The 11615-nt window shown below is 38.6% G+C and overlaps 1 long non-coding RNA gene across 2 annotated transcripts; it reads right to left on the minus strand.

Moving 5' to 3' along the window:
* Window positions 1–2016: 2016 nt before the first annotated feature.
* Window positions 2017–7480, minus strand: LOC121399997. Of its 2 annotated transcripts, none has more exons than XR_005965447.1 (3): window positions 6969–7480; window positions 6168–6235; window positions 2017–2226 (listed from the first exon to the last, which is right to left on the minus strand). It is a non-coding gene; the product is annotated as an uncharacterized LOC121399997 (long non-coding RNA). The 2 variants fall into 2 exon arrangements; XR_005965448.1 differs by having other exon boundaries at window positions 7000–7475.
* Between the last annotated feature and the right edge of the window lie 4135 nt (window positions 7481–11615).

Below are 11615 nucleotides of genomic sequence, written 5' to 3' on the forward strand. Positions count from 1 at the left end.
TCTCTGTCCCCTCTCTAATACAATAATGTCCTGTTTGAGTGATGGAGACCAAAACTGTAGGGCATATTCTAGATGGGGCCTTACCAGTGCTCTATACAGTGGGACCCCCTCCTCCCGTGACTCTCTGCCCCATTTAATACAACTCAAGACCTTATTTGCCCTTGATGCTGCTGACTGGCATTGCTTGCTACAGAAAAGTTTATTATCTACAAGGACTCCAAGGTCCTTTTCCATAATGGATTTGCCTAGTGCAGTCCCATTAAGGGTATATGTGGCTTGGATATTTTTACATCCCAGGTGCATGACTTTACATTTATCAACATTGAATCTCATTTGCCACTTAGCTGCCCAGATTACCAGTTTGTCAAGATCATGTTGCAAGTGCCACATCCTGGATGGAATTAATTGGGCTGGATAATTTTGTGTCATCTGCAAACACTGATATATTACTTACAACACCCTCCCCTAAGTCATTAATGAACAAGTTAAATAAAAGTGGACCCAATACTGAGCCCTGGGGGACCCCACTAAGAACCTTACTCCAAGTAGAGAATGTCCCATTAACAACCACCCTCTGTACCCGATCCTGTAGCCAGTTTCCTATCCACGTGCAAACGACTTCATTAAGCCCAACAGACCTCAGTTTAGAAAGCAGTCGTTTGTGGGGCACAGTATCAAACGCTTTGGCAAAATCCAAATCACATCTACTGCCCCCCCACTGTCCAGTATCTTACTTACCACATCATAAAAAGCAATCAGATTTGTCTGACATGACCTGTCCTCCATAAAGCCATGCAGATTGCTGCTCATAATGACAGTCACTAGGACATGAATGTGATCCCTTAACAAGCCATCAAATAATTTGCCCACCACAGATGTCAAGCTTACTGGCCTATAATTGCCAGGCTGAGATCGTAATCCCTTTTTAAATATTGGAATAACATCAGCTTTTCTCCAATCCATAGGCACCATACCAGATGACTCTGAGAATATCAGAAAGCTCCCTTAGAACCTGGGGGGGGTGTGTCTTTGTGAAATTTATTTTTATTACATTGTATAAGTCATTGTATCATGTGTATTTCCTGTGTGCTAAAATAAAGTAGTATAATGGTAAAAAAAACATCCATAAGAAATTTTTTAAGAGTGAAACAGATTTTTAATAAATATAACGTGTGTACATATATACACAAATATATATTTATGTATATTTATATATATACTGTATATATATATATATATATATACAGTATATATACAGAAATTTGTAATATGCAATATCACATATAATCATATTCATGATTATGCAATAACTATTCATTTTAAATACAAAAAAGACTATTTATGATTACATTTTTTCACAGTTTTCAACAGGATGAAATGGTACCAGATAGTAACATTTTTATATGGGCAGAATAACTCATTTGCAATAGGAGTGCAATGAATATGGCTTAACTTCCTTTTAGCTACAAAACATACCAACCGAAAATGACATTTTTAAAGGAGAACTAACCCATAAACAATATGGAAAAAAAACTACATTTTCTATAGTGAACTTATTGCAGGAGGCTAAAGTTTCAGCTTGTCAATAGCAGCAATGATCCAGGACTTCAAACTTGTCACAGGGGGTCACCATCTTGGAAAGTGTCTGTGACACTCACATGCTCAGTGGGCTCTGATTGGCTGTTGAGAAGCTAAGCTTAGGGGTCATCACTAATTATCCAGCAGCAGAAAATGAGGTTCCCCTGCAATATAAGCTGATGCTACAGGTTTGCTGATTATTCAATTCTGATGCTAACTGCACTGGTTTCTGTGCTGCCATGTAGTAATTATCTGTATTAATTACTAATCAGCCTTATATTGTGACATTTCTATTCTATGTGTACTGTATATTGTGAGTGGCTCCCTAAGCTCAGTAAGTGACAGCAGCACAGAGCATGTGCAGTGAATCAGCAGAAAAGAAGATGGGGAGCTACTGGGGCATCTTTGGAGACACAGATCTTTACTGCTAAAGGGCTGTGGTTGCCTTGGGCTGGTACAGAAGCACAAAACATAATGTACAACATTTCTGCCTACTTCTTTAGTTAGGCTTAGTTATCCTTTAACGAGAGTGCTTTGTCAAATATTGCTGCAACAATATCTATGACAGCAAAGCCCATTCCATGTGTTGCAGTGTTGAACATCTCTGATTCTGCCTTAATTTCTTCTTTGATAGAAGAGAGTTGTTTCCTGTATAATACAAATACAGATTCAAACAGATGCAGAATGAGGATTAACACATCACATATTATATTATATTTTATTAAATTAAATCGGGATGAAAAAATGAAAAGTACACAATGATGGTAGTGTACAATGGCAAAAACATGGTTAAAGTGATGACACAAAAAACTCTTCAAAATATTAATGTACATTTAGGGGGTTGTTTATTAAAGTTTGAACAGTAAAATATTGTAATATTTGAGTTCTTTTTCACTAAAATATTTAGAGGAAAAAAAACTTTTTTGAATTTATCAAGCTTTATTATACCATGATGCTGCAAAAAGACAGAATTTCAAAATCTTGCATGTTAGACCTGCCGAGGGCCTGTATAAGTAGATGAGAGAGGTACCTTCCCCAAAATGAAGTTATCGGGGTGTTCAACAGGAAAACAACATTATTAATAATAAAAATTTGACATAGGAATAGAATACTCCAAACAAGTTACTGTAACATATCTGACGGAAAATGGAGAGCCTCAATCCAGGGAGGGAAGCCCTGTGTCCCTCAAGCGACTGAAGAGAAAGAGAAATCTCCTTTTCTCCCGGTCTGGCTTGATGCACCTTTCTGGCGAAGCGAGTGTCAGAGGCCGTAAAGGTATCGAAATGGTAAAATTTTGCAAAAGAATTAAACCGAAGTCCACGTGGCTGCCTTACACAGCTGTTCGGCTGATGCCTGATTTCTGAACGCCCAGGACGTACTCATCCCTCCGGTAGAATGGGCTGTGTAGGCTCATTGAATAGCTTGCTTGATCCAACGGGAGATAGTAGGTTTAGAAGCCCGAGAACCCTTTTGAGGTTCGGAAGGCAGAATGAACAGAGCATTGGTCTTGCAAATGTCCTTATCTCTGTGGATATAGAATTTCAACACTCTGACGGGATCCAGAGCATGTAGGGCCACCTCCTTGGGATTTGACGGCAAAGGACAGAAGGTAGGATTTGTTATTTCTTGATTCAAATGAAAATCCAAGACCACCTTAGGAAGGAAGGAGGGAATGGTTCTGAGAACCACTCTGTCGTGATTAAAAACTAGGAAGGGTGGCTTGCAGGATAATGCATTTAGCTCTGAAACCTGTCTTGCTGAGGCAATTGCTAGAAGGAATACTGTCTTCCAAGTAAGCCATTGAAGGAGCACTGACCCCAGTGGTTCGAAAGGTGGATGTTGAAGTGCCCCAAACACTAGCGTGAGGTCCCAGATAGGAGTTGGTGGGCGTATTGGGGGGGCTATATGTGCAACCCCTTGCATGAAAGTCTTTACATCAGGTAACAAGGCTAGGTGCTTCTGAAAGAGAACTGAAAGAGCGGAGGTCTGGGACTTCAGAGAACCTAGAGACATACCCATGGATAATCCCTCATGGAGAAACTCGAGTATGTTGGGAACCAAAAATGTCCTGAAGGTCTTCATATTACGGGTGCACCATTGACGGTAGGTAGCCCAGACTCGATGATAAGTCTTGGCGGAGACTGGCTTTCTCGCTGCACACATATGGGCAAATTTACAAAATTCGAGTGAAGAATTCGAATGGTTAAAATTCGAATTTCGAATGCAACTTTTTGAAAATTCGACCATCGAATTTGAAAACTCGACCATCGAATAGTGATCGTTCGATCGATTCGAACGATTCGAGTAATTCGAACGTTCGAATTTAAAATCATTCGACCATTCGATAGTCGAAGTACTTCCCCTTTAAAAATCGTTCGACCATTTAATTCGCCAGATAAAACCTACCGAATTGCATTGTAAGCCTATGGGGACCTTCCATAGTCTTTTGGGAAAAGTTTTTTGATCGAACGGTTTTCATTTGATCGAATTCCCAAAATCGCTCGATTCGAACGATTTTGGCGTTTGATCGAATGAAAATCGTTCGATCGATCGATTTCCATTCGATCGTTCCATCGATCGAATAGCGCTAAAATAGTTCGAATTCGCTAGTCGAATTCGAACGAGCGCTATTCCCCCCTCGACGGTCGAATTTCGAGTGTTTAGACCACTCGAAATTCGACCCTTAGTAAATCTGCCCCTTTAAGTTAATTAAATTTTCCTTCTTTTAATAACTATCACAAAATTAAATATTGTTATGAGGGAGTCCTTTTATAAAGTAATTTGATTCAAGTGTATGTCTTATACGGATAGCGCAACAGCAAATGCTCTATAAGCTACAAGTATATTATTAGGGGCCGATTTACTAAATTCGGGTGAATGAAGTGAAGGGAAAAAAATTTCACTGGTCGAATGATTGATTTTTTTTTTTGGGCACTTCGACCATTGAATGGGTTAATATTCGATCAAATCAAATGATTCGAATGGAAAAATCATTCGACAGTCGAAGTACTGTCATTTTAAAAAATCATTCGACTGCCTTGTTCGCCAGATTAAACCTACCGAATTGCTATAAAAGCCTATGGAAATGTCCCATAGGCTTTTTTTAAAAGTTTTTGGTCGAATGAAAAATCATTCGATTCGAATGGTCGAACGATTTTAGCGTTGATCTAATGATTTTTCATTCGATCGATCGAATGGGGGTATTCCGCCTATTCCCTGGTCGAATTTCGAGGAATATTTCCCCTTGAAATTCGACCCTTAGTAAATCTGCCCCTTAATGTCACTTTATTGCTCACCTTTCTATTTAGGCCCTCTCCAGTGCATTTTCTTGTCTCTTATTTGAATCCGTGCATGGTTGCTAGGGTAATTTTGACCCTAGCAACCAGATTTCTGAAACTGCAAACTGGAGAGCTGCTACCACACATCAGGGTACTTAGCACATTGGCCATTCCCAATGTTAGCTAAATACAGTTGCTTATTAAAAGAATGTCTAACCACTTGATGGCACTGTTCAGAAAATGCAAGATGTTCATAGTAATTTCCTCTTGTAACTAATTGGTGGTGCCAGTAAATGATTACCGTAGCAATTTATATTCTTACCAAAAGGCCTGGACTGGCAATCTGTGGGTTCTGGCAAATGCCAGAGGGACTGCTGTATGGTTCAATAGAAAGGTACCATATAGTGGGCTGGTAGGGGGCTGTTTGGGCTGGTGGGGGCTGTTTGGGCCTCTGTGTACTTGGAATGGCAGGGCCTATTTTGACTCCCAGTCCAGGCCTGCTTACCAACACTACTATAATCATGATTTATCCTTCATATGTATATTTATTAGTCCAGGGTTTTGCTCATGTGCAGAAGGAGCAAAGTTTACTTAAATGTTAACCAGTGTATTATTAAAGTCACTCCTGTTTAAGAGCAGGGGAATTTTCCAGATGTTCTGCAAAAAGGGCTCTTTTTTGAGATAACATTAACAGTATAGTGTTGTAACCTATTAGGGCTATTCCACACGGGGAGATTCTTCTGCGTTTTGGGTCGCGGTTACAACACTATACTGTTAATGTTATCTCAAAAAAGAGCCCTTTTTGCAGAACATCTGGAAAATTCCCCTGCTCTTAAACAGGAGTGCCTCGTGAGGCTTTTTCAGGCGACTGTTGAAAAGCGCGTCGCCTCGTGTGGTTAGCACAGGCGTTTTTACGTAGGCGCCCATACAAACTATCGCCGGTGACCGTCGCGGCTACTGTCGCTGCGTTTTCACGCCGCGACCCGAAACGCCGAAGAATCTCCCCGTGTGGAATAGCCCTTAATATAAAAATCACATTAAAATGCATACCACTTTTCAAATATTATATAAGCCTATTAAAAGTTACCTTCCAGTAAACTTGATAAATGTACTTTTATATAGTATAAAAAAATTGTAAGTGGTAGGTGTTACTGGGCCCAAGAGCAAATTGAATTTAGGGTCTAAAACATGTGTAAGTTGATCTATTCTACCAATACATATTCAGTGAAATGCCTATGAAATGAATGGAAAATATTAAATTGTGCATAACATTAGTGCATAACATTAGTAAATAAATCAATATAAACTCACAAAGCCTTGTCTTTTTTGAAGCCTTCCTAGTGGCATATTTTCTTTTCACTGGTGCCATGCTTCACCAACTTAACAAACAACAAAGATGAAATAAGTCATCAGTTCTCTTTTAATTAGGAAGAATATACATCATGTTATTTAAAGAAATATTTAGAGGTCATATTGTAAAAGCAAATACAATTGCAGTGATTATGACCACTCTGACAACAGTCCATATACTATAACACCATCCTGAGAGGCAGCCAGCACATGGCAAAATATGCAACATAGCTGAATGTGTTTAACTACAGGAATAAAGATAATAATCAGCATAAAAATTATAATATTTCTTTTTTTGGCCTACCTTATAGGGTTTTTAGAATTCTGAGAAACTTTCTCAGCAGGATCCCTCCTTGTTCTCTTTTATCAAATTATCTAATCATCAAAGAGGAAGCTCTCATCTGATCACACAGCACATCATTAGAGGGAGGAGCTAATGATATCACACAATTTTTGGCAACTTAACTGAAGCAACAGTAGAAGGGACTGACCAATCATTCTATGGAGGTTTGGCCAACATGGATACTAGGTTTTATCTGCCTACCAGGCAGAAAATAAAGATCATCCTGGGAGGCAGAGAGTACATTAATATTTTAGCATAAATAAACACAATATAATCACTTGTACAGCACATTTATTGCACACATATACAAACAGTATAGTTGGGAAGTAGATATGTTTTGAGCTAGAAAGACAATTTGCAGCTCTCTGCCCTCAGAGCCTCCATGTTACATTAAGATGTCGGTTCAACTCACTACTCACTAATCACAAATCCGTGCACCCACATTACCACCTGTTCTGTGCAGTCTCCTACATAAAACTTCTCAGTGAAATTCTGCTTCTCAGCAGGAATCTTCTCTCTTTTTAAATCACTTTCCCTCCAGACTTCAGCAGCCATGATACAGGAGGAGCAGATCACACAGCACAGCACCAAAGGGAGGAGCAGATGACATCACACACTCCATATGTGGCAGCTTCATTGAAAGTAATGCTAGAGTGTACTGACCAATCAGCTGGGGGAGGTGTGTTTAGCCTAGGAGGAGGGTGTGGCTGAGTTGTTATCTGCCTGGGAGATAGGGCTGACTTGAAGGCACTCTTCGTTCCCTATTTTACTCCTCTGCCAAAATGGCATGCACCCTAGTTTGGCGTGCATCCTATTGATTTGCCTTAACTCTGCTGCAGTAACTAATTGGCTCTTTGGGAGCTCTGGAGCTACCCCTGGTTAGGATGTGGTGATAGCTGCAGGGTTTCCTGATTTGGAACAGAACTCAGGATGGACTGAGCAGCACCACAAAAACAAAACAAACAATTAGGTCAACACTCACATTTTTCTTTTGCTTTATTTAATGTACTGTTTTATTTCTTGCCCAAGTACTAATCAAACTGCGTTAGTAATATTTAATTTTGGTGATTTTGTTGCATTTTTAGTTTTGCATTGCTTTTGATTCTTGATTGTTCCTATTGGAGCTAGAGTTTTGACCACCAAGGCTATGGAGTCTGAGTCAAAAGATTTATGTACCAACTCCTCGGTTTTTTAAAGGAACAGTAACACCAAAAACTGAAAGGGTATCAAAGTACTGGCATGTTTGCTTCAGAAAGACTATTATAGTTTATATAAAGAAGCTGCTGTGTAGCTCTTTAAGCTGAAAAAAAGGAGAAAAGGCACAGGTTACATAGCACATAACATATACGTTCTGTCCAATACAATGGTGTTCTACATTATTTATGTAACCTGTGCAAATGCACAGCTTTTACCAGTGCATGCTAACAGTATATGATATGTTAATTACTTTAAAATGCTTTCTTTTTTGTGTTACTGTTCCTTTAATGAAATTAAATCAAATGTGAAAAACTGGCCGTACAAAATTTTGGGTAGCCTTGTAATTTTTCTAATTTGAATGCATGTAACTGCTCCATACTGATTATTGACAACACCAAATTGGTTGGATTAGCTCGTTAAGTCTTGAACTTCATAGACAGGTGTGTAATCATGAGAAAGGGTATTTAAGGTGGCCAATTGCAAGTTGTGCTTCTGTTTGACTCTCCTCTGAAGAGTGACAGCATGGGATCCTCAAAGCAACTCTCAAAAGATCTGAAAACAAAGATTGTTCAGCTACAAAAAGCTATCTCAGAGGTTTAAACTGTAAGGAATGGAATCAGGAAATGGAAGGCCATTGGCACAGTTGCTGTAAAACCCAGGTCTGGCAGGCTAGGAAAATACAGGAGCGCCATATGTGGAGGATTGTGCGAATGGCTTCAGACAACCCAAAGATCACCTCCAAAGACCTGCAAGAAAAGATGGTGTATCTGTACATCGTTCTACAATTTGCACAAAGAACATCTGTATGGCAGGGTGATGAGAAAGAAGCCCTTTCTGCACTCACGCCACAAACAGAGTCACTTGTTGTATGCAAAAGCTCATTTAGACAAGCCACAGTCATTTTGGAACAATTTGCTTTGGACTGATGAGACAAAAATTTAGTTATTTGGTCACAACAAAAAGTGCTTTGCATGGCGGAAGAAGAACACCGCATTCCAAGAAAAACACCTGCTACCTACTGTCAAATTTGGTGGAGGTTCCATCATGCTGTGGGACTGTGTGACTAGTTCAGGGACTCGGGCCCTTGATAAAGTTGAGGGTCGGGTGAATTCAACCCAATAATCAACAAATTCTTCAGGATAATGTTCAAGCATCAGTCACAAATTTGAAGTTACGCAGGGGTTGGATACTCCAACAAGAAAATTACCCTAAACACACTTAGAAATCTACAAAGGCATTTGTGCAGAGGGAGAAGTATAATATTCTGGAATGGCCGTCACAGTCCTCCGACTTGGATATCATTGAAAATCTATGGGATGATTTAAAACAGGCTGTCCATGCTCAGCAGCCATCAAATTTAACTGAACTGGAGAGATTTTGTATGGTCAAAAATACCACAATCCAGAATCCAGACACTCATCAAAGGCTATTGGAGGTGTCTAGAGACTGTTACATTTGCAAAAGGAGGCTCAATTAAGTATTGATGTAATATCTCTGTTGGGGTGCCCAAATTATTGCACCTGTCTTATTTTGTTATGATGCATATTGCATATTTTCTGTTAATCCAATAAACTTTATGTCACTGCTGAAATACTACTGTTTCCATAAGGCATGTTATATATTAAAAGCACAACCAATGATAAACAAAACTCCAAAGAAATAGTCATATGACTGTATATTAATTGAACCTGGCATATAGCTGTATAATAGCTGTTAAATACAATCCAAAATTAACTAAAGTATTGTACTTAGAAACAGAATTGCTTCTGCCATATCCTCCTTCTAAGAAGCTCTTAAATCTGATTTGATTATTTTCAGTGCTTGTTTTTAAACTTATTAGCAGTCTGAACATTTTTGGCGACTGACTCCAGACACCCAGAATTGCTTCCTCTGTTGACCACTGATCTCGCTACTGGGTTCTTTGTTTTAATTACTTTGAATGGTGTTATTGGATTTAAAGATATTTTATTGCATTCTGAATTGTTTTTGATCACTTGCTTTTATAGAAAAATGTTATCCACATGACACATTGTTTGGAGATATTTACCCATTTTGAACTCAAATGTATGCGTAGTTTCCCGTGCAGTGCTTTGAAAATTGAGTATTGTACTGCTATGGGTTCATGTAATTTTATTACACTTCCCTACAGCATTGTTTTGGGTTTATTTCTTCCCTAGAGGTCATATTTCATCTGGGGATTCCCTACACAAAGATCTTTCTAATACTGAAAAGTCCATAAAGGACTGTAGGAAATTAAAGCCAAGAGAACAAGTGTCGTTCCTGTATTGGTTGTTGAATGCTGAGTGGGGCATGTATACTGCTCACACACAGATTGTATTTCACTGGTTTTGAAGAACAGAGTAAATCTTTAAGATTCTGCAATTTTATAGGAAGTAAATGAAAAAAATTCAAAGGGACAATTATCTAATTCAAAGAAATGTTATTTTTTTTTCACCAGGAGACTGTGATATTATTACAGCCCTGCTACATACAAATATAATACAACAGCATTTTACAACAAATTGCCAGAGACTCTGCAGGAGGTGTGACAGTGGGTCAGAACCAATCATGAGCAGTGTCTTGGCAACCTTGACAACATTGTAACAAAAGTACTCAAACTAACAGAATGTCAAAGCAATGCAACCCTGCAGTTGAACTATAAACTACTGGTAGTATAGTCTCTTTGTAGGCAGAAGAATATAAGGGCATGCACGCTCCAGAAGTGTTCACCACTTTTCAACTGGCCAAACAATATGTAAGCAACAGTCTGTGTTTGGGCGCTGCAGACTTCCTTCCCCAAGGTAAACTTGTGTCAGTATGCAAGGGTACTTAAGGGTATATTTCAATGTTAAACACTAAAACACTGGTAAAAGTTATTTTTGTCTAGTCCTCATCTAAACCTTCAATTCAATTTTCTGATTCCATACATATAATTGAATTTATCTTTGTATGCTGTTGCAACACTTCACAAATGTATTAAAAGGGATTTTTCCAATTTGGAATGTCACTGGAAGGTGCTTCTTATAATCCTAAAGTGCTCCTCAAGGTAGCCTGGTATTAAGTCCAGAGCAATTTTACCATATTAAAGAATGGTATTGGTTGGGGCAGCCCTTGAAAAAGTTGCAAGTTGTAGTTATTCCACTGGTCCACTGGCTGGGACCCAAATGGGCTCACCATTCAAAAATGATCCACATCTAAACGTACCTTCTGGAACTGACCTATGTTAACCACCATTTCAGATGAGTAAAGGTGGCCATAGACGTAACAATTACGATCTTTCTTGGAAAAGGTCTTTCCAAGAAAGACCGTTCGTAGAGCTGCATTGTCAGATATACAGGTAGAAACAATATATTCTTTTATTTTTATATATATATATATATATATATATATATATATATATATATATATATATATATATATATATATATATATATATATATATATATATACTACCTGAATCTGACGATTCAGCCGATATTTGGGTTCCTTCAAAGGCACCCAATCAAAATTTTCCACCCAGCCGATTGACGAGCTGACCGATAGCCAAGTCTTCTGCAGATATCTGTCTACTCTTTTCCCACCATACAGGCACCGAATATCGTACGAAAAATGTTTTCGTACAATATTATCTGTGCGTCTATGGCCACCATAAGAAAGTCTTTTGGATATTACACAGCTACACAGTGGTGTGAAGTAGCTACTTGACATAGGTTAAAGCATAAGTATGTTTAAGATAAAATAATGGCATTCAGCAGTATTTCACTGATCACTTTCAGCCTATATTCAGATAATATTATTATTATAATTATGGCACTGGCTGAGACCCAAATAGGCTCACTATGAGTGGCTAACATTACCCTGGAAAAAAG

The sequence above is a fragment of the Xenopus laevis genome, chromosome 2L, assembly GCF_017654675.1.
Source record: "Xenopus laevis strain J_2021 chromosome 2L, Xenopus_laevis_v10.1, whole genome shotgun sequence".
Lineage (NCBI taxonomy): Eukaryota > Metazoa > Chordata > Amphibia > Anura > Pipidae > Xenopus > Xenopus laevis.